Source organism: Xyrauchen texanus, chromosome 14 (assembly GCF_025860055.1).
Source record: "Xyrauchen texanus isolate HMW12.3.18 chromosome 14, RBS_HiC_50CHRs, whole genome shotgun sequence".
Classification (NCBI taxonomy): Eukaryota; Metazoa; Chordata; class Actinopteri; order Cypriniformes; family Catostomidae; genus Xyrauchen; species Xyrauchen texanus.
Genome location: NC_068289.1, coordinates 7,173,323 through 7,197,359, shown reverse-complemented (window position 1 = coordinate 7,197,359; position 24,037 = coordinate 7,173,323). Strand labels below are relative to the sequence as shown.

The 24,037-nt window shown below is 38.1% G+C and overlaps 1 protein-coding gene across 2 annotated transcripts in view; it reads left to right on the top strand.

Annotated features, from left to right (window-relative positions):
* Positions 1–1,762: 1,762 nt before the first annotated feature.
* The window catches only part of thsd7ba (thrombospondin, type I, domain containing 7Ba), a 281,967-nt gene continuing 259,692 nt past the window's right edge, over positions 1,763–24,037 (top strand). For both annotated transcript variants that reach the window (XM_052142989.1, XM_052142987.1), the window contains exon 1: positions 1,763–1,883. The gene's annotated coding sequence lies outside the window, so the exon portion shown is untranslated. The remainder of the gene's footprint in view (positions 1,884–24,037) is intronic.

Below are 24,037 nucleotides of genomic sequence, written 5' to 3'. Positions count from 1 at the left end.
AAATATTTTCAGTTCCAAGAGTGGCTATTTGCTTACAATCAATTCACAGCAATATTGCAGTCAGGACTGCAATATTGATAAAACAGTCAGGACTGCAATATTGATAAAAAAAAACCTACCTACATTACTGCTGCCTGGCTTCAAATTTAAGCTTCTCCCCTATGGAAATGAACAACTGTTTAATGTCACTTTTACAAATTCTTTTTTTTTTTTTTTTTTTTTAGATAAATGGGTGATTCTGTAACTATTCAATGTCAAGATTTTTTTTCTTTTCAGAATAAAAATAACAAATTCCACACAGTCTTCTTTCTATCTAAAACTCAATTTCTTCACGTTCCATGTCTAGGCAATAATGCAGTTTTTTTTCAACAGCATTCTCAGAAAAGTCAGAATTTTATAGTCTTATCTATTCTTATATTTGGCATACTGTAAAACCATAAATGTGGGAACCAGGCAAAATCGGTTTGTCAAAAAATGTATTAATATTGCTCATTATTGTTCAGGACAAAGTGATAATTATTTTCTTTCCAGTACATTTATTCAGCCATTTCATTTTAATAAAAAGAAAAACACAAATAGCTTTTTCTACTGTCAGAACGTCAAAGTGTCAGACGTTATAGAAGAGATAATCGTCCAATCAGAAGTCGTCGTCATGCTGGTGACATATATACAACTTTCGTCCAATCATTTGACATCTAAATATATCAATCACGGGAGTTGCCAGAATCCAGGTGTGAAAAAATAGAACACAAGCAGACGACATATGCCCACCTGTTTCTATTTTGTGTATGTCCATTTAAAAATAGACAGCAGTTATTTTTCAGTTATAAACGTTATTTCCCTGAATTTATTTTAGAATGTCATACATATGTCCAGTATTTTCAGTCAGAACTAAGATATGTCTGATTTGTGAATAAATCACTCTATTGAAACAGTTCTTTTCAATGAATCATACGAATTGATTCACACTTTAGCAGCCACAAATACTGGGCAGAACTTCAAAAAGGCACTTTAAAGATTTTACTTCAAAACAGGGGCACACTTGGAAGAGAAAACCGGGCCAAAAGTTGTTTTGCGACCAGTCCATAGGGAAAAGTCCCGGTTTTCCCTATGGCCAGTCTGCTCCTGGTTCAAACCTCTCCCATGCAGTAAAAATAGAGAAATGTTTTACATATCTTTGGGCATTTTAGAACTATCATTTAAATTCCAATTCATGTTCTGCCATTTCCAATATTTGAAATGGCACTGATGATTCCTATATGATCAGAAAGAAAGCGAACAAATCTGCGTTCAGAAGTCACTATTGAAAGCATCTAGAGGCATTGTGAAAGGATGCAATTGGATGCTTTGGATGCTTGCAAGTGGAGAAAAGGAAAGAAATGAAACAATATGTTGCATTTCAATGAGTGTGTGCCACAGCTATGTCTGACGACAGTGAGGAACTGGGATTGAGATGAAAATTAGAAAAAGAACATAAAGGACAAGACGTGTGTGTTTGAGGGAGAGAGAGAGAGAGAGAGAGAGAGAGAGAGAGAGAGAGAGAGAGAGAGAGAGAGAGAGAGAGAGAGAAAGAGGTAGAGAGATTGTTTGGAAGGGGAGTGGGTTACTTGAAGGGAGCAGGGCTGGCTTAATAGAAATCATCCCTCTTAGCCAATGAGTTTAAAGAGAGAAGCAGATGTCACAGGAGTAAGGGAGACCACCTCCACAAGCTAAAGCACCCTTTGCGAAAGAGCGCAATGAGCTGCATCTTGTCACATCGGCAGTTGCTATCTTCTCTCCTCTCAATCGGCTATACTCTCATTCTCTCTCTGTCTCAAACACGCACATTCACACTCTCTCTCTCTCTCGCTTTTGCAGGCTCTCAGCAGGAAGCATCGGCATAGGTAAGATTGCATGTTACATTCCTGACTGTATCTTAGCACAGGATGGTTGATCTTATTAAAGTGCATCTGATTTGTGATGTAGTGCTGTTTTGTGTGTAATCTGTTGTGAAATGCACAGACAGTGAGAAAGCCGTGGAGTTTCTGCTGATATATGTACAGTAAGAGAAACTGAGGAGGATCTTATGTCAGTAGCTTGCCTGATAGAGTCCTGGAGCTGATATTATGGAAACTTTGATTTGAGAGGAGAGGAGAGGAGAGAAGTAAGGAGTGCCAAGAGGGAGTCACAGTGGCAGCTTTGAGGTCTGTTGTTCCCGAACGCATGAATTATAAATAAAGGAGGGCTCTAAATGAATGTACCCACTTTGTGTGATCTCACAAAGGAATTAGACCTGAGCGATACCAGTTCATGTGGTCCTGTTCATGGGCAGGTAATCATTCTCCACTGATCCAGATTCAAATGCTGCAAACACCTTTAGTGCTGAAGTTGAAAAGGCAGCTTTGGGAGTCATGCTCAGGAGGAGTTCAATATATCTGGCTTTCGCTGCATTCAGAATGTTTTATCTTTCTCCTGACTTTACAAAATGCAGCTGAGCACCCCATGGGTCTCTCTCTCAATCAAGGGGCCCAGCCCCAAATCCTTTTGTTCGGGTGCTTAGACTGATCAATTGCATTATGTGTAAGGCAGACAATAGTGTGCCAAGGTGTTTGTGTATGTGTATGTGCTCCTTCTGCAGGGTATTTTTCATTGCTGACTGTGGTTGTCATTAGCTGTTACTCACCTTGCATGGAACATTAACGCTGAATATATGTAGGAGCTACAACAGCGAACAGCAATTCATTTTTGCATGTCGCTGCTATGGAATAAACTGAAAGGCGAGGAGCAGTCTGCCTTTCAAACCCTGCAAAATTTCAGTGATCAGCAACAGATATATTGTAGGTTGTTATTGATGTTGAGTTGCGATTCATATTTTTGTCCCACGAGTTGGCCGCTGAATTATGTCTTTGAACTTCCATGACTCACTGATGCTTACCTGGCCTACTTTGAGAAGAGGAGGATAAAGTATGATTCATACTTCATGGAGGAATTACAAAAAAAGTTTCAAAATCAGTTTCTTACATTGATTCGCACCTTTTTCACCCGATTCCATTACTTGTAATTTTAACATAAAAATATCAAATGGGAAATTGTTTGTGCTATTTGGTCTAGATGTCTGCAAAATATATGGTTGCATATATAGATGTCAGGGGTACATGTAGCCCACAGGTCCTGTTTGAAATATGCTTTAATAGGAGTCTTGAGTCAGTTTGATTCCCCTTACAACTGTTGAGTTCCGGCGAACCCCTGCGTCAGACTTCTGACAAAGGATATCACGAATTTACCACAAATTCATATTTTCTAATGTAAATGAGATTAACCGCAAATTTTTATAGTGGATACTTTTTCACCTTCAGCCATCTTTTTATCAGTCTCTCACTCTGATGAATAAGTAAATTCAACTCGCAACTGAAAATAGCTCCAGTTGGACTCTCCTTTCACTCCATAAGTAATGTACGTGTGTTCTTATAATTCATTTATACTTTACTTTCGATGCTATGCGCAAAAATCACTGGCTTTGGAGGATAAGCTCTGTTCTATGCTTGCCTTTCGCCTTAATCAGTGTCAACCAACAGACGTTTGATCATCTAATAATGTCTCTGTTGTATCAAGAATCTTGGACTTCAACCAACCAGGGCATAAATGTCCCTCCCGGCCTGAGAGCCATCTCCAACTGTGATTAGTTGAGCACAGCTGAGCTCTCTTGTCTCATAGAGTTAGCAGATATATGTCCTCTCGCACCACTTGTTTTCCACTGCAGATCAGAGCCGTGAATTAAAGTTGCAAATAATAAAGTGTTTATCTTGCTGCTTTGCCTCATTGCGTGCGCCTCCAGGATGACTTCGTCGGTTTTTGCCGTTCGTTCTAGAGCCGTCTCAGGTGTGACAATCAGGCAGAGTAATGGCAGGTGTAGATTGATGTATTTACTCAACCTTGAATCGTTCAGTATAAATAAGATGGAGAGCCCTGTGCCCGACTGTCCCGAGGCACTGAGACTGGCTGTGAATCACTCCAACACCCCATCTACACTGAGAGACAACAGCGCAACAAAACTAAAATGCTCACGTTATTGTCAACAACATTTTCTACAATACAAAAGTGTGATTTGAAATGTAGACAACTATTTTGATTGTAATGTGAGTGTTCTAGTTTTGTCAAGTAGCTCTTTTGGGGTGTATACACAGTGTAAAGAGCACAGTCCATAGAAATGAGATCGCTTTAATGTATTTCTCTTAGATAACAGTAAGATTAAAAGGCGACTTTCTCTTAAGTCCCCTGCTTCTCAAATTTTTATTAGAAGAAAAAGACCCTGTTAATCTCAAATGTGTCTCCTACTTTTTTGGTAGTTTTAGAAGAACTGGAATTTGTACCAAGATACCAAAATCTGCATTTAATAATCATATTTTTCAGTATGAACAATTTATAGTTCTCTATTTATATCTATGCTGAATATATATATATATCATTGATGCTTAAAGCAGAAGTCTATACATTTGCTGAGCTACGAAAGAGCAACATCTGAGCAATACAATTTTTCTCTGTGAGATCCTTCCCTGCCAAACGATATCTGTTGTAGGAGGCAAGCTGTACTGTTTTCTTATCTTCTGCTTTTCACTTTTAATTGAATATCACCGTGGCTGGTGACTTAAAAGGAAAAACTTTAAGCTTTGGTACAAATAAGAGTTTTATAATTAGGCTTAGGATGATACTGTTTTCACGCATAGATAATCAGAAGATTTTCCTGATGATTATTGATATGATTTTTTTATAAATAGGGCTGCTCGTTGCACAGTAGTCTTTGTCGTTTCAAACAAATTTCTCAACATAACTTAGTTAAAGTGTGAGCGGCACAGTTAATTAAAGTTGGTCATGAAGCAGACATGTCTGGAAGATGACACGGCATGCTCTAAAATTCAAAACAATAATTTTCCATGAAGGTACATATGCACACACCGCAGGCTTGCCATCTCCAGAGGCTGTTAAATATTCTGCAGCGCTCAGTTCGCACAGTTTTCCATAAATTCGACCCAAATCATTATCAAATGATTATTTACTCTAATCATTACTGGATGATATATTGTGCATAAGTATTTTTCATAGAGCCTACACGTCGTATTTTAAGTTACATGTACGTCTTTTTGTGGTTTGACAGCTTGAATGAAACACGTGTTCAATGCTACACACAGGAAAATTGCATAATAAATGTAATAATAAATACCATTTCTAATCGTTCAGTTTACAGTGTTGCAAACTCATCAACATCACATTGTTAATTCTTGAAGAGGTACGAAAACCTTCATAAATTTGGACTGCCATCAGCTTGTAATGTGTGTGATCTGTTCCTAGTCCATGCCACGCCCAGTGTAGTGGTTTCTGCCCAATTTGTGAAAAATCACTCTATTATCAGACAATAAAGCCGAGTTGCCTGCAGAACAACTAAAGCATCTCTGGGTTTTGTTCACTTAAATACATGTCCTCTAACCAGGTGGGGCTAATACATTCAAAACGTGTCACCATTATCCATCATCCTATTCTTTGAATCCGGTCTAATTATTTTAAGAAGTGGACAGGAGACACCCGTGGAAGAGCCTCACTATATATTTTCTCAGCCGTCATGTGAGCACATATGTGAGGCTATTGCTGTTCCTGCAAAGGCCTCTAAAAACACACACACATAGTAAAAAAACCTGCTTGACCATCAGAAATAATTGTAGAATAAAATGGCATTTATTATACTTGATTAATGTATACTTAACTTGATAAAAATACACCACACCAGCTTTGGTAAATGTTATGTCGCCCCCCTGTGGTCTCCTAAAGCTATTATGTCAGACTACATTGAACAATGCAACTGGCAGTAAACTGAAAGCACACAAATTAGTGTTCTAATTTAAATGCTGGCTGATGTTAAAATATCAATGCTTCAAAAATATATACGTAGATAAAATAACGTGCCGATCAGTCATCAATATAATATTTTAGGACATCCCTATTTATCATACGTCTTGACCTACAGTAAGTTGATTTCTGCCTTTTGCTGCTGCAAAGAGAGAGCTATTAATGTTGTAACAAAGCATGAAACAATGAAATAACACTTGATCAAGTGCTTGATCAAGCATTCTCTCTTAACAAAAGAGGAGAGTGTCATTTCATTAAAATATTCCTCACCGTCAGGAATGCAGAGTCAGGACCCAACCGCAGAGTTCAAAAAACAAGAATTTATTAAATACAAAAATAAAGGGAAAAACTCAACCAAAACTCCAAGTGGGAAAACAAACAAACTACCCATAGGGGAAAAAGGTATCCAGGTTGGGGCAGATGGTAATGGAAACAGGCTGGACTGGAAAATGGGGCAAACACACAGGACCGAGTGGAACAAGACCAACAAACAAGACTGACTGGAATACACAAAAGCACACAAGAAGAACTGGCACTGGACAGAACACATGAGGAGACTAAAATAGGGAGAGAAATCAAAAGGTAACAAGACAGGGCAGGTGTGACTAATAAACTAATAATAGGCAATCAAGGATGCAGGGTATGATGTAAAACAGAGAGACATGCAGCGATACGGAAGCAAAAAAAGTCACACACTCTTACAAGATAACAAAACACCCAAATGGCATGAGTGCACATCATCAAGCCAATAAGTAAATATACGCTCATGCCTAATTCTCACACTAAACGATACCTGAGCGATGCACACAACAGGTAAAAAACAAGACAACAAGCGCGACTCGAGGTGCAGCCATGTTCGAGAGAGGTAGACATAAACTACTAATGCAAGTGCATGCTGCCAAGATGACATAAGCATGATGCACCCACGTCAATATAAGACAAACGTGTGGCATGAGTGTCTGGATCCCGACACAGAATGAAACGAACCAGACAGGAAGTCAGGATCCAGACATGAAACAAGACAGACCGAAGAGCGCACGGCAGGAAATACAACAGAAACCCTGCGCTCAAAGACAGACAACGAAACACAAGACCCAGACTGACAGAGTGACAGGACCGTGACAGTTGTTTTTCTTTTGTTCACGAAGTTAAAAGACTCATTCATGTACTGATGAAAAGCAATTGAGTAATACCTGAATTAAATGCGGAACACATCTCCACACACATATTGCTGAGATGTATTGGAGCATCTAATGTCTTGGCAGACAGGTTCCTTTGAGTCAGTAATGGGCGAGAAATGCCAGGAAAGTCGAAGCCCCCGCCACTCCCACCCTTGCAGATACAAGCGATGTGTCCCTGGTGGCTCAGAACATGATTTCAGCCCGTATGAGGTTTCAGCAGTTCTTTCCATCTGGCCTCTGTGCAAACAGTTTTGCAGGCCTTCTCCAGTGTTTATCGATTGAACCATTCACTCTCTTCGTCATCTGATCATGCTCTCTTACTTGGCTCTTCGAGACATCGCAGCTCTTCATGTGATGATTGTAACAGTCAGCTGTTATTATTGTTAACAAAAACTTAAACTAAATGAAAACATTTTAACTTAAATGTTAGATTAATAAAAACGAATTGTTTGGTTTTTGCAAAATGTAAAACATTTACAATTAATCCTCATTGATCATGAAAATGGCAAGGAGAAATACACTGTTAAACATATTTGAAAGATATCAGTTAATACTTAGGAAAATATCAATACTTAAAATAAAGTTGAATTAGATACTAAATGTATTAAAAACTAAAAATAAACTTAAACTAGAAAACATTGAGAAAGCTAAACTAAAACTAAGAGTCGCTGTGTGAAACAATTGAAAACTAAACAAAATTTAAAGGACAAAATTTTAAATAAAATCGAAAAAAAGCTAAATTGAAGATTCAAAACTATAGTAATCCTGTCCTGTAAATCAAGAGAATAGAACAAATATAGTAAATGTGTGAATTTTTCCTATAGCATAAGAAAAATGCACCAATGGTGTAGTGGCGGCGTTGTGGGCTAAAGCACATAACTGTTAATCAGAAGGTTGCTGGTTCGATCCCCACAGCCACCACCATTGTGTCCTTGAGCAAGGCACTTAACTCCAGGTTGCTCGAGGGGGATTGTCCCTGTAATAAGTGCACTGTAAGTCGCTTTGGATAAAAGCGTCTGCCAAATGCATAAATATAAATGTAAAAAGTTAGCGGGACTGCGATACATTTGTCTAGTCTATCAACAAAGAAATTATTTGTGAAGTTCCTTTTGGAAGTGGCCTTGGGAAAACATGTGATATTATGAAAATTATGGTGATAACATTGCCCATTTAGCTTGAGGACTTCTGCTCCTTGTGTATCAGCCCAATTTAAATGATCTTTAGAATAAGGGAATATTTGAGGGTAAGTACACACAAGTGTGGTCTCATCAGTAACCAGGAAATGATGCGTTTGGTCCTCCTGTTTCTTGATGCAGTTTGATTGCACTGTATGTCTACTGGGAGCTTGTTTATCCTGTCTGAACCAGGCTGTTTAAAGAAGCCCCAAAGTGAAACTAGGGACTGAAAGAGAGACAGCAAATGAATATGGTTATTAATCGTGTTTCTACAGGATGATGTTGACCAGTAGAGGACATTTGAATGTCTCTTTGAACCATAAAATACTTTTTTCTATCTAGACTGAAAAGGCAGCTAATACAATCTTTTTTTTCTTCTCTGTGTGAATCAGAGCTTGTTACCCCAAAATGATGAAGGGATGAAGGCTATGTATATACATATTTAGCTGTCTTTGTAATGGATCTGTGCACGGCTGCTTTAGCACAAAAGAATAAAATAGGCATGCAGAAAGCTATTTGTCAATGACATCCAAACTGATCAGCCTGATTCCTGTGCATTTTAATGGCCTCCTCTCCATGTGCTACTGCCTCTATAGTGCTTACAAAGTACAGATTGCTTTAGTGTTTTAAAACGAAACCTACTGATGTGAAAAGTTATCACCCCCAGCTGTCTAACAGGTCTGTGAGCTAGGATAATTTCTCTGATGCCTTGCAAATTAGATTTGCAAAATTTTAACTAAATTTTTACATTTTCTTATGAAATGTAAATGTGAATGGTACGTGCCTGTGCAAAACTTGCCGCCATGATGCTCAGTTGTTTTCGGGGTTTGCTTGGTAGTCTCTCTGATATTCTCGTCCCTAGATATGGCTCAGGTTCCTCCTTCAATAGAAGTCTAAGGGATTTTGTGCCCATTGTCTACCATGGGAAAATGATAATTCTGATTACTAAGAAAATTAATATCACACCTCTACTCAATGAGCCATGTGATTTGAGGTATAATTTATGTCCGTAGCACAAACATTGTGGGACAATTTACTAGCCAAAGTTTAAGGGTGCCTACATACTAGATAAAGCTCTGATGGAGTGCTTGATTGATATTAATGTGTAAGATTCATTTTGACATGTGGAAAGAGTAATGTCAGTTTGAAATCAAGTGAGGATAGAGTGAATTTAATTTCTGAAAGCAGAACTGGACCTACAAGACGTATCTCTATGGAATTCCCAGCAAAAGTTGAAAGGTTCTCAATATTTGGCCATATGACAGAGTGTCTTTTTGCAAACCATTGCGATTTTCCTCTATTTACTTGCAATGCACCATTTAAATCAATAGATTTGCAGTGTTCTCTAATGCAGTGTAAACTCCAGTGTGTAGGTCAAAACACTGGAGTTTCCAACTTAGAGTTAGGGGTTTTTAAGTTTACAACTTAAAATAAGGGGTTTGTTAAAATTCCTAACCCTAAATATGAGCAATCACAATAGTGGTTCTCCAAAATTTTACAAGAATCTGCTGCTCTTTATAGTAAATAAGTGAGGTCGCATTTAAAATACAGTTACATTCTGTCCTTGTGGATTTGTCACTCTCAACGGCTGTATCGATCATGTTTGTCCAGCGAGCTGTCTGCTGGCTGGTGGCACGCTGTCATCAGCCCTGGATAATTAATAGCAAAGGGAGCTAGAGATGTTGGGTGGTACTGTGTAGTGTTTCACTCAGGCTGTACTGTAGGCGTGTGTCAGTCTAGGCTGAAGGGTGCTGCCTGGGGCAACATTAAGATTGCAGGCAAGGATACCAGAGAACCCCAAATCCCAACATGCCATCTGACAACAGGACAGGGGAATCCAAGACACACAAGATGAAGGTCAGTCTATGATAGATTTGTGACACGTGTGTATATATACTGTACGTATGTCCTTTATTTATTTGCATCAACAAAATGGGTCTCATTCACTATTAAATGCATAAGCAGTCTGATGCTTATAGCACACAAAACTGGAAAACACTTTCTCGATCAACTCAGTGGAAATCTGATTGGCTGGTTAAATGGAACAGGACATTTTATTAGTCCGACTGGTAGCCAAGTTGTGTTCACATGATTCCACATTGATAGAATGAGCACATTTGAGGATGAACTAATCACAGACTTTGCCCAAGTTTGCCAGATTAGTGACATCAAATAATTTTAATATTTTCAGAGTTTTGTTTGAGGCACGTAGCAGAGAATAAAGCGATTATCCACAAGCAAAGCTGCATTTTCAGCTGTTCTCCTGTGTGCTTTCGGTGCAATCACTCGTACCATTAAAATAAATAATTTTCTCTCCCATAATAATAATAATAAATTTTTTTAATGTGCTTTTTCTCATCCCCAAAGCTCTACATCATAGAGTAAAAAACACAACAACAGAGCATAAAATATATACATGTTAAAAAAATAACAAAAGATATAAGAGATATTAATAGAGAACTATCTTCTAATCAATAAGAGAAGGTGTAGAAGGTGTGACAAGTTTTCAAAGATAAACTGGAGCTGTCACATTAATTTATTTTATATTAAAATCTGAGTTTTAAAATCAATACGTGCACCAATGGGAAGCCAATATAATTGAGAGCGCACCAGGGTGATGTATTGACATGATGTTGTATAGGTAAGTACATGGGCAGCTAAATTCTGAATATGTTGTAGCTTTTTAATAGATTTTGTGGATAGACCAGAAAAAGCACATTGCAATAGTCTAGCCTTGAAGTAATAAAGGCATGAATGAGCCTTTCGGCATCAGGAAGGGAGAGATAAGGCCTAAGTCTAGCAATAATTCTGAGATGGTAAAAAGCTGTTTTAGAAATACTTTTAATGTGGCCATCAAATGTCAGCAGTGCATAAAAAATAATGCCAAGGTCTCGCACTTGAGATGATGGAGATACCAGATTGTTATCAACTGACAGTTTAAAATGATTATTTTATGTATGTCTGTCAGCATACACAGCAAAATCCCCACCATTCAATTAACACTCCTTGGTGTCTCCACGAGTCCACTCTACAAGTTTGTTAACTAATACTAAACAGAGTTGAAATTGCTCTGTGTTGTGTTGAATGTTGAACTGGCTAAACAGTTAATGAGATCAAGTAGGTACACTCTCTGAATGATGATTGATCATTAGTGATCAATTAGTGAAGGAAAGAGGAACAACAAGAACAAGAGAACAAACCAGCAGACACCACAACAATTGAATATGTCTAACTGGGGACCTGCAAGCACTCTCTGCCAGCGACACTTGCCTGGAGCCCGGTCCGGCAGATGTTCACCTCACCCTAAGACCGCGACTGGGCTACGTGCCCAAGGTTCCTACGGCCCCCCTTCAGGACCAGACAGTGAACCTGCAAGCGACTGCCCCAGGAGGAGGCAGGCCCAGCCTTATCATTGCCGTGTCCGGTGCATACTTTGCACACATATTTAGTTCAAATCAGCACTTTCCCAGTGTTTATATGGAAACCAACAGAAAAGTGTTAAATTATCACTTTCTAAAGTGTTGACTTTTTGAACACTGCAGTGTTAAATGACAAACTCCTAGAGTGTAAAATTTTAACGCCAGTATGGAGAATAAGGACACTCAATTGGAGTTGATAAGAGCTTCTAATTTAACACCAAACCAAAATTTAAATAACACTGAATAATTTGTGCTCAATTTAAATTTTTTAATTGACACTTAAGTGTTGATTGTACATTATAGTTGTAACGTTGTAGCTGGCAATGGTAAAGACGATGTGTAGAACCCAAGGGCAGTTTTATTAAATAAACGTGAAATCCAAAACTCAAACTTTAAATGAGAACTAAATTAGACATACACATGAACATGACTAAAACATGGCTAAACATAAACGTGGCCTGACCTAAACTAGACTTAGCATGGTTTAAACATGACATGAACTTCGAAAGTGCTACCAAACAAACATTAATACTAGACAAGAGAAAATGGCTAACATGAGGGCTTAAATACACAGACATGGGGGAACATAAATGAATGATCAAACAGAACACTAAACAAGACTAATAACCTAAAACCAATTACAAACTAGAACTAATAACAAAGTAATCAAACAATTAACCAATGAAAACAAGACACATGAACTCAAAACACACTGTATATGACTGCACAAGGTAACAAGTAACATGAGGTAACAAGTAACATGTTGCAAAAAAGAAAAAAAAAGACTCGACAATTGACTTGAGACTTGACTTGGACTCGAAATCAAAGACTCGTGAAAAACACAAGTCATTTTGCTACTGTTTTTCCCTATGACTACAGAGTTAGCCAACTCTCTCTCTCTCTCTCTCTCTCTCTTATGCGCTGCCGTTTTCTGTTAAGCGATATCTAATAGCATACACATCAAAAGTGGAATGAAACAGCGCTATTCGCTGCGCCGAACAATGGACAAAGCAGCCCGAGCACAGAACAGCAGCTCACAGTACAGCATTGTGAGGACCATTGTGAAGCACAGCGCGAGGCACGGAAAGATTTGAATTCGGCACAGAATTCTCTGATGCAAACCTCTTGGTGAGCAAACATGAAGTGCCCCACAAAACAGCATTGATGTGGAGAAAACACTGTGACATGCACAGACAGGGACGGATTATGACCCTGTGGCCAATTATGGTTGTGTTTGTTGTTCAAGTGGAGTGGGTCACCAAACTAGATAGCACAGCCTTAAAGCCCAGGGGTGGTCAAGGGCCCCTGGACACTGGCCCCATTGGCCCGGTCAGTAATCCTTCCCTGTGCACAGACATAAATTAGCACATTTCACTTTTCACACATCACCACCTTTATCATGAATTTACTATAGTAACACTATCTGTATTGACTGTAGTATTTTAGCCAGAAATATATTCATAATAAATATTAAATTACTACTATAGCTCTATTAAGTTTATAATAGGCTATTAGATAAGTGAGGGGATATCATAAATTTTTGTTACAACTATGGCAGTTATACATGTTTTTTTTCTTTTGTATTTATAGTTTTAAATGCGTTAAGGATACTGTTTTTGTTTACAAAAACGCCAACGTTTGTTTTATAGAAATCATGTTAAATTTTACCATGATAGTGACGATCAATGCTTGGTTTTGCCTGATGTTACCATGGTCTTGTTATTGCCACAAAAAAAAAACCAAAGACTTGACTTGGACTTGGCATTGAAATACTTGAGACTTGACTTGGACCTCAGGGACTTGTGAACATTTCTGGTGGCCCATTTCCACCAAATTTGCGATTGGTTCAAGTGCCGAGCCTGTGCTCCGCTGGGTCAAGGCCAGGGCAATCTGGAGCCTATCATAAACCAGCCATACTTTCCAGTGACCTGAAAGCTAAGTGGTGACATAACGGGTTACTGTCTACGTGGTAGTTTCACGTGACTACCTCAAACAGAAACAAACAAATAAAAAATGCTGGTCACAGTGTATTTTTTACACTGAACAGAGTTCCCTGATGCTTAGAAAATAATCATTTTGAACTGCTGCTTTCCACCACATTCCCATTTATTGTCCAATTGCTTTTCATCTCTCAGCACTTTTTAACACCTTTGTGTGTCTGAATGTAAGAGGTACCAAATGTTTAATTGGATTAGATTTCTAGAGGCTAAATTGTCTTTTAATGGTTTGCACCAACAATTTAACAAATGCACAGATCATTCTGTTTCAGACAATGTTTTGGCTCTTTCTTCAAACACCTAGTTAGTTATTCATATCAGTTTGGAATATTATTGTAGCTAGCCCAATACGTTCATTCAGGATTGTGTCCCAATTAACAAGATATTAAAAATAATATGTTGAAGATATCTCAAGGTCTTATTTAAATAATACAATAGTGGATGAGTGAAGATTTATAATGTTTAGAACAGTTGATTTTAACCTAAATTAGTAATACTGTATGTATTCTTTGTTTTGATATTTTGGACTTAAACGTCATAAGGACATACTGTGCATGCTGTATATTCAATGTGTTAGGGTCCCAGGAAAAAAAGTATCTTTGGATTTAAGTGGTAATTCAACTGATAGTCTTTTTAACGTTTGTCTGTCTGCAATACATCTTAGCATCTGTTAATTACCCTTATTATTAGCTGCCAGTTTTGGCACTGCATAATTATGTGTAAACAGAAGAACACCCACATACATTATTACCATTATTAACAAGCACTTTCCATTTTTCCTGTCATGAAATTGCAATGTGATGTGTGCTTAAATGATTTTGGTCAGAATAGATGTGTTGGGCAATTTTCTTTTCTTTTCACTTCCTGACAATAACAGAAAGCTTTTTAGTGAGAATGCAACAAAATGTATGTTTTATATGATGTGATAATGATGTGAAATGATGTGAAATTTACTTTTTTGTCTGCTGTTCTTCATAAACAGTACACAAAATTTGTGCAAACTACATTGTAGTTACTCATAATTAATACCAACTTGCTACCGCCATAATACTTTTATTGATACCAACTCGGAAAGCAGAGGATTAAAGCAAATTCTGCAATCCACCGGTAATTACAACATTGCGGTTCCATTTATATGTACTCATCTCGTAAATATGATCATTCCCACATGACTCAAAGGCAGCATATGATGCAGCTGGGTTTCATAAGGAGTCACATTTCCTCTACACACACAAAATTAGAGTTTCGTTCTTTGCCTCAGTCCACATTGCTCCATTATCCCTGTTCCTGTGAAGTTCCTAATCCCTTTCAGGTTTGGAGGGGTTTGTGTCCTTCTTTTGCATTTTCGCCACTCCTCCTCCTCCTCCTCAATGAAGAAAGTGACAGACAAGTGTTCAGTTTAAGAACTTAAAGATATAAGACTTATAAGAATACGAAGGAGGTTTTGTGGCCAATGTGAATTTTCTTGGAGTTAACTGAATTAATCGGGAGCTGTGCTGAGCCAAAACCTCAGGCACTTCAGGACTCATCTTTATTCTTATGGTATTTTATAAGGATCATACTCATTCTCATGTCATTCCAAACTCGTATGAATTACTTTCTAATACTGAACACAAAAGGAACTTGAGAAAAGGCCAATGAGAATTTGGTGCCACACTCCAACAGTCCCGAAACCCCGGATGCGGACCCCTCAAATCCGGACCCACGACTGCTGCCCCCGGTTCTGATGAGTCTAGAGGATGCCTACATGGGACCTCCTCCTCAGTTACTAACTGGGTGCGCGGAGCAAGTTAAGTGTTTCGATTCTTCTCTCAACACACTACCTGCTCTGCCCCGCTGCGAAGCCTCACCAGGTACGTCAAAAATTATCGTCCCTTTAGTGCCCCTCGTTCGGAGCTTGGACGCGTGGCTCTCACTTCCCAACCCATCACGCTGGCTGGCCAGGACCATCCGACTCGGCTACATGATTCAGTTCAAAATTGCCGCCAGACTTTCAACCCCTGGATAGACCTCTGTTTTCTGCGGACAGGAGTCCCCCTACAGCAGGTGTCCCGACGTGTTCTGGTCACCACAGATGCCTCCAAACAGGGTTGGGGCGCCATGTGCAACGGGCATTCAGCCGCCGGCTCCTGGTTGGCACATCACCTACTTAGAGTTGCTGGCTGTAATCCTTGCCCTACGGAGGTTTCTCCGGCTAATACGGGGCAAGCACTCACTCGTCTTGATTCACTCAGCCAGCACAGCTATAACCTGAATGAACAGATGCATGCTTCCCTTCCTTTAATCCATTATGAACGAGGATCTCTCATAGTGTGCCTGAACGTATTGCAGACATCAAGATTTTCACTAAGAATTACTTACATTTTTTTATGTTTCTTACCAAAACAGATTATATGACTTAAGAATACTTGGAATATGACACATGAGTCACATGGACTGCTTTTTTAAAAATACTTTTGCATATTATTTTAAGCTTTAAATTGATTCACTCTCACTTAATTCACTTTAATTTACTCATGGGTGAGTAAATTGGGTGAGTAAATTGTGACAGAATTTTCATGTTTGGTGAGCTACTCCTTTAAGTAGTAGCTTCACCCACAGACAAAAAAATGGAGGGCTTATCTTTTTAAGCTTGCTTTAGATGGTCTGATTCCAAGCATAGGTACAATACATTTAAAATAGTTTTTTCAGTTTAGTGGACAGCTTTAAATGACTTGTCAAACACAGATAGTAGCCTGTCCACCGAGGGGAATAGAGTTATATCTGCAAAATGAGAAAATGACTTGCAATATTTGGAGTCTGGCAGATGTGTGACTCCTTATCCTGAGATATGTGGCTCAACTGCTGTGAGAAGCATTTGTTTATGGTGATTGCATTAGGCATTCTGCCTTCCAAAAGCTGGATGTTATCAGACCAATCCTCTCTCACACTGCCTCTGAAGTTTGCTAATGCTTACGCAGTATGCACACACCCTCATCTGCTCGCAGTGGGCCTATTTAAAATACTGTTTTTCCCACTTTGCCCTGGAAAGTTTCCCCTGGTAGGTCATTATTTGAGGCTGTGTGTGCCTTGTGATGGCTCTTAACATCCTCCTAAACATGTGCTGTGTCTTGCATCTAATTAACGCACAGTCTGCTACAAACAGTGAAATAATGACTATCACTGGCTGCTCCTTTTGGTTTCCGAGCCAAATTACTTTTCCCAGGAAATCGGGCACTTGTGTCATTTTCAAGGTCTGGGGGGTATGGAAAACAATAGCTGGCATTACGGCTATTAGCAAGTACATATTCATCTGAGTGTCCCTAATTTATAGTTATGGGCATAGTGCTGAAACATAGATGAAAGTGAGAGACCATTCCCCACCTGGGAAAACTCTTTTAGCAGCTCTGTAAAAATAGTAACAGACTATGATAGCAAAATAGTGGTAGCTACAGAATAGTGCAAAGTCGGCTTCCGAAAGCGTCAAGCCTTCTGCATTAGTTACAGAGATCAAAGGCAGTGTCTGCAAAATATTGTGAAAGCAAGACCTATTACTAGAAATGTTTTTACAACTAATAGAACTAGCCTTCAGCATTTGCCTGATTTGTTGTTTATGAGAGAGACTTAGAAGTTGGTGGATGGCACACAAATGTGTTGACAAGCAACAGCACCGTTTGCAGAATATTGCATCTTTTGCAGTTTTGGTGAACAATCCACAGATCAATAGCTTGCTATGTAATATTGATTGCTTTCTCATTAGAGTGGCAGGATGCATTTTGACTGCAAGCAGAGGGGGGAGATGCATTACAAACTATTTTTCAAACAGTTTCCAGCAATTCATGTGTTCATGTTCAGAATACATGGGAATAGAAAGAATTTCGTTTACTGAGTGAATAATGGAAATCTGGTCTTGGCTTCACTGTCGACCCAACGAATAAGGTGCAGTTTTGTAGGGTTCGGAATACAGAAAGAGGGAATGATACAACCAGATGCCCGCAAGATCAAACTCTCTTCATTCTCATGTAGTTAAGGCCCACACTAGTATCACAAGCTATTAGAATTACAAGACTGAAATGTATAGTATAATGGAGAAATTTACAGTCAGAAGACTACAATACATCGTTTTTGATATTAATGTTATTAATGTATATTTTTGTTTAATTATATTAAATTAGCTTCAAGACTTCAAAACTGATAGTGTACATACTTTTTTCATTCTTTCTTAGTTAAGGCCTGTAAAGACATCATAAAATTGCTTGACTTGCAGTTTTTTCCCAAATCCTGTTTTCTTTGTGCTATGAAAGGCTGCTATATCAGATCGCTCCAATACCACACATGCAGTGTTGACAACTTTGTTGATTATAAAAAAAGAGTGATAGTTTTAATGTATTGCTCGATAACAGAGACATGATACAATGCCATTCGCATGTTGAATGAACAGGCTTATAGATCTGTAACATCTTAATTCAGTAATTATGTGTGTCCTCACTGCGCACTCTCACATTAAACTCGACAAGCGTTTAGTTAGCAGCTGAAAGCTAGAGATGTGGTTGTTGACATGGTGACAGTGCGCAACCATACCAACATTTTGAATTCCATGGTGGAAAAATATTAATCTAAAAAGCAAATATGCATTATATTATAGTCATAATAATAATAAAGCAGTAGTAGCAGAGTAGTATAAATTAATAAGAAAATATGAAAACTTTGTTGTTCTCACCTTGTAACTCGCACCGTTTGAACATGCGTAGTTTTTGCAGAGACGATTGTTTTTTCAGGGATCGGCAGAGGGAGCAGGGCTCTGGGTGATGACGTCACACACTTTGATTGGCTGAGGCAGTTGTTGTCCCAGGGACATCATTCAAAATGTTGGTCTCAGGACAACAACCACTTGGCAAAATCAGGTCGTGCGTGCACAACAGTTAAAATCGTCCGTGTAGTGCTTGTTCAATGCATTTCCCCACGCTAAACAACTGGAAATGGGCCTCTGTGAACACAGCATATATATACATACATTTGAAGTCAGAAGTTTACCATAGCCAAATACAGTTCAACAGAATAATATTAGAGAGAATGATTATTTCAACTTTTCTTTCATCACATTCCCAGTGGGTCAGAAGTTTACAAACACTTTGTTAGTATTTGGTAGCATTGCGTTTAAATTGTTTAACTTGGGTCAAACGTTTTGTGTAGCCTTCCACAAGCTTCTCACAAATTTGCTGTAATTTTGTCCCATTCCTCCTGAAAGAACTGGTGTAACTGAGTCAGGTTTGTAGGCCTCCTTGCTCGCACACGCTTCAGTTCTTCCCACAAATGTTCTAATGGATCGAGGTCAGGGCTTTGTGATGGCCACTCCAATACCTTGACTTTGTTGTCCTTAAGCCATTTTGCCACAACTTTGGAGGTATGTTTGGGGTCATTGTCCTTTTGGAAGACCCATTTGCGATCGACCTTTAACTTCCTGGCAGATGTCTTGAGATGTTGCTTCAATATATCCACACAATTTTCCTTCCTCATGATGCCATCCATTATGTGAAGTGCACCAGTCACTCCTGCAGCAAAGCACCCCCACATCATGATGCTGCAACCCTCACGCTTCACGGTTGGAATGGTGTTCTTCTGCTTGCAAGCCTCACTCTTTTTGCTCCAAATATAAAGATATCATTATGTCCAAACATTTACATTTTTGTTTAATTAAACCAGAGGACATTTCTCTAAAAAGTAAGATCTTTGTCCCCATGGGCACTTGCAAACTGTAGTCTTGCTTTTTATGGTGGTTTTGCTGCAGTGGCTTCTTGCTTGCTGAGTAGCCTTTCAGGTTATGTCGATATAGGACTGACTCAGTTTACTGTGGATATAGATACTTGTCTACCTGTTTCCTCCAGCATCTTCACTAGGTCCTTTGCTGTTGTTCTGGGATTGATTTGCACATTTCACACCAAACTATTTTCATCTCTAGGAGACAGAATGCATCTTCTTCTTGATCGACTGCATGGTCCCAAGGTGTTTATACTTGCGTACTGTTGTTTGTACAGATAAATGTGGTCCCTTGAGGCATTTGGAAATTGCTCACAAGGATGAACCAGACTTGTGGAGGTCTACCATTTTTTTCTGAGGTCTTGGCTGATTGTTTTTGATTTTCCCATGATGTAAAGCAAAGAGGCACTGAGTTTGAAGGTAGTCCTTAAAATACATTCACAGGTACACCTCCTATCAGAAGCTAGTTGTCTAAAGGCTTGATTTCATTTTCAGAAATTTTCCAAGCTGCTTAAAAGCACAGTTATCTTAGTGTATGTATACTTCTGACCCACTGGAATTGTGATATAGTTCACTAAAAGTGAATACATTTGTCTGTAAACAATTTTTGAAAATATTACTTATGTCATGTACTAAAGTAGATGTCCTAACCGACTTGCCAAAACTATAGTTTGCTAATATTAAATCTGTTTTAATGACTTCAACCTAAGTGTATGTAACTTCTGCCTTCAACTGTATATATATATATATATATATATATATATATATATATATATATATATATATATATATATATATATAGTATACATTTAACAGATCTGGCTGCATATTCAAAAGTACATATAAATATCAGTTCCCAGTATAAATGTAATGGAATTACCTTTAAATATCAGTATTTTCCAAACTCTGTGTTCTGATGATTGAGAGATATGTTAAAATACTTTTGTACCATATTTGATACACACATTTCAACGTGTTTTGTTTTTAAATAAAATAATGTACACAATTTTAAGCAGGAACAAGTTGCTTTAATTCAGTAAATACTAATACTGAAACATCAGTGTGGAACACTCTCATTTCGAGAGAGGGAAAACACAGGAAACAGGGTTTTTATCACTCCCCAGGTAACAGGGTTTTTAATATTTTTAACACACTTGTACAGCAATTGTAAGTCTCTCTTGGGAACACTGGGTTCCGTTGTCATTCTCTCTCTCTGACGGGCGCTTGACCACGCCCCCGCTGCCACAATCAGTAACAATCAAAAATTGTTTTCTCTTTTACTTGATCAAAATCAGCAAAGAATCCACAGCAAGATATACATAAGATATATGCATCATAATACCTAGGTGGACATTTTGGAAATTAAATTAAAAGGTCTTCTTCCTGCATAAAAGCACATTTCTGTAGAGGCTTTAGAAAATGATGACAAATATCAAATATGATATGTGTGGCTTTATAGGGGTAAGGGTGAGGAACATTCTAATACTAGAGAGCATTTGATTGGACAAAATGTAGTGCAAGATGAGTTGTAAAAAATGTTGGTCTGTTTTCCTGCAAGAGAATGACTGTAAATTTGAAATGAGTATATCTTCTAAAAGGTATTGTCAATGTTTTTGAGTACACTTTGTGGCTTAAAAGCTAATGGACATGGACTAAAAGCAACACAACCCAAATTTTAGGTCTTTAAAATAATATTTTCAATTTGTTTTCCAAAGTACACTGAAAGTACACTTTTTTTGAATCTGTACTGAATCAGTGGGAGAGTGAGATAAGCATCAGCCTGAGGGAGAGCGAGATGCACGTGGCCGCCTTGCATGTATGTCTGTTTATGTTTGTTTAAATTCATTGTTTAAGATAATTTATGCATTAAAAGTTAATGTTGAGTTTCCATCCTTTACTTGTTACAATCCTGTAAATTCTCGTTCCATTGTTCGTGTGGATATATTCTTACTTTCACTATTAAACATAGCTGTGAGTTCTGCTGTAGATTTTTTATGATGTTACTTAACCAAGCGTTTTAGTGATCTCCAATCACGATCATTCAAGATTTTTTTCCGACCACATTTCTTTCGGTAAGCTGACAGTTCACCAATACCTCCAGGTTTTAACAATGTGTTGGACAGTTCTTAACCCAGTTCCAGTTATTTCAGCAATCTCCTTAGGTGTTTTCTTTGCTTGAAGCAGGCCAATAATTTGCCCCTTCTGAAAAACTGAAACATGTTTTCCACGACCACGGAATACGTCTTCCGACTTGGTTGTTCAAGAAATGAGAAGCTACACACTGCATCAGTTAGGGTTAAAAAAAAAATTTTTCAGATGAAACATTAATCACTGCAAAAATGATCCAAGCATAGGCTCTTTAGTGTATACTTATTTAAATCCATCTATTGAAATAGAGACTTTTAAATTTTTTTGGTCAGGCAGTGTATCATGAGCTATTAGAATTATCAGACTGAAATTGATGTTATAATCGAGAAATTGGAAGTGAGAAGGAATCAATACACAGTGATTTTCTTCGAGTTATATTAATTTGGACTGCAAGTCACAACACATATGCTACACAGTTTTCCTAAATTTGCTCATGTTTCAGTTAATCAATGATTGTAGGAGTACAGCACAGCAGGTAACCGCCAGCAGGCACTATACAGACCATGCTGAGGCTCATGTCAAGCTGTGGTGTTCTGTTAGGAGTTCTGCTTGAGTTGTTTTCCTCAGTAGTGCTTTAATTATATGAGTTACTCCTGCAATCACCAATGACACTGCAAATCTCTGTGAAATCCAGAATATGCAGCTCAGATTAAATAAAACAGCCTTCAAATGAATGAATGAATGAATTAATGAAGATACCAGCTTCAATTAAAGATTGTAGAAGTAAAAACACTTCTTTACCTTTCTAACTTTCAATTTTTTTTTCTATGATAGCTTTGTGCTTGAGTGAAAACCATTGAATTCACAAGTTAAACCTCACACAAAGTGAAACATGCTAGCCAACATAAAAGCGGAACACTAGAGATGCACGATATGTTGAATTTATCAAAATATCACATATGTGAATATCACAATATGCATATCGCAAGGGTTTGTGATAATGGAATGATTATAATAATAGTGCTTTAAAAAGTCACATTTATGGCAACTCCGATAGCAGAAAATTGACAGGGAAAGCGATAGTCATTTGGTGTGTGTAGGTGCAGTGTGCATACGCGCCCACCAGTGTGACTTCCTTTCCTTTTCACCCTTTCTGTTGAGATGATCTCGCTACATGCAACAACTAAGTGTGAGGTATGATGTCTGATTCGCGTAATCGATTATCCTTGTGCGACCCCACGTCCATGTGCAGACGTATTGTATTTCTTGTAGCCTCTGTGTCTGGGCTGCCCCAGTAGGGAAATACTTAATTTAATTTTTTTAAATACATTTAAATATCTATTTATTTTAAAAACGAATTTACAGACTAATTGGTTATTTATTTATTTATTCTTTGGCTTTCTTAATTTTGAATAACCATTTAAATTAAGCAGCTCTGTAATTTGCAAATAAAAACAGCCATTTGGAAAATAAATTTAAGGAGCTAATGGCTACATGGTATGTTATTTAGTATGGAGCCCTGTATGTTTCAAATCTCTGGATTAGACAGTCCTTTTTTTTTTTGCTATAAACTTAAGTATTTATGGGCAGTGGGGGTTCTGTTGTTCCACATGCTACTTTGACATCATTAAACTGTAGGATTATTGCATATTGTATTATCCTAATCCAACATTTTATCGCATATCGCACTATTCCACAATATCGTGCAGCCCTACTGAACACCCAGCTTTTATATTTGCAAAATGGAGCGGTTTTACTTCACACACCTGGATGGCTGGGGTTAATCAGGATCAGTAAAGTAGTGTGTCCCAGCACACTCTCACAGCGACATCGTCAGTATTTGTATGACTTTTCTAAATTTGGAAAATTCGTATAATAATGTTGTGCAACTGCACTCGTTTGAATTCCTACGACTTTCACTACAGCCAATGAAGATGCTGGACAACGTTTCCATATAATCTGCGACAATTACTTGCTTCTGTCACACACAACAACTTCCTATAATGTTTACACATGGTTAGGTTTAGATAAGGGGTTGGGTAAGGGCATAATACTAATAAGTATGCCCTTAATGCCTTGTGGGTGGAATTCAAGCTTACTTTCGCAACAGACATCTGGGATTTTGCAAGTGAAGTCGTAAGAGTTTATGAGTCAATAAGCGAGACCATACGAAACTCGTAAATGATTTACGAAAATTCATGCGATCAGGTTGTGTGTCCACATGACTTAACAGAAACCAAGGTTATGGGACCTGCGTTATTTTCTTTATCCACTTTATACAGTAAGTGGTCAAATCATGGTGCCATTTGATTGATGAAAATTATTTAATGCGATGTCAGGGGTAGATAGGAACGATCTTAGCCATATCTCTGGCATTTTTGTTGTAGGCTACCTACTTTAAATACATACTGAAGTAGCCTGTCTGGTCGTGATCTTCTGGCTACTTTTTTTTCTCAAAGTTGAAATTACACGGATTTGTCGCTTCTATAGAAGCTTAGGCTATATCATTACTTAACCAATGAGCTCATGGTAGGTCTTGGAAGGTGTATGTGTATGTCATAGTG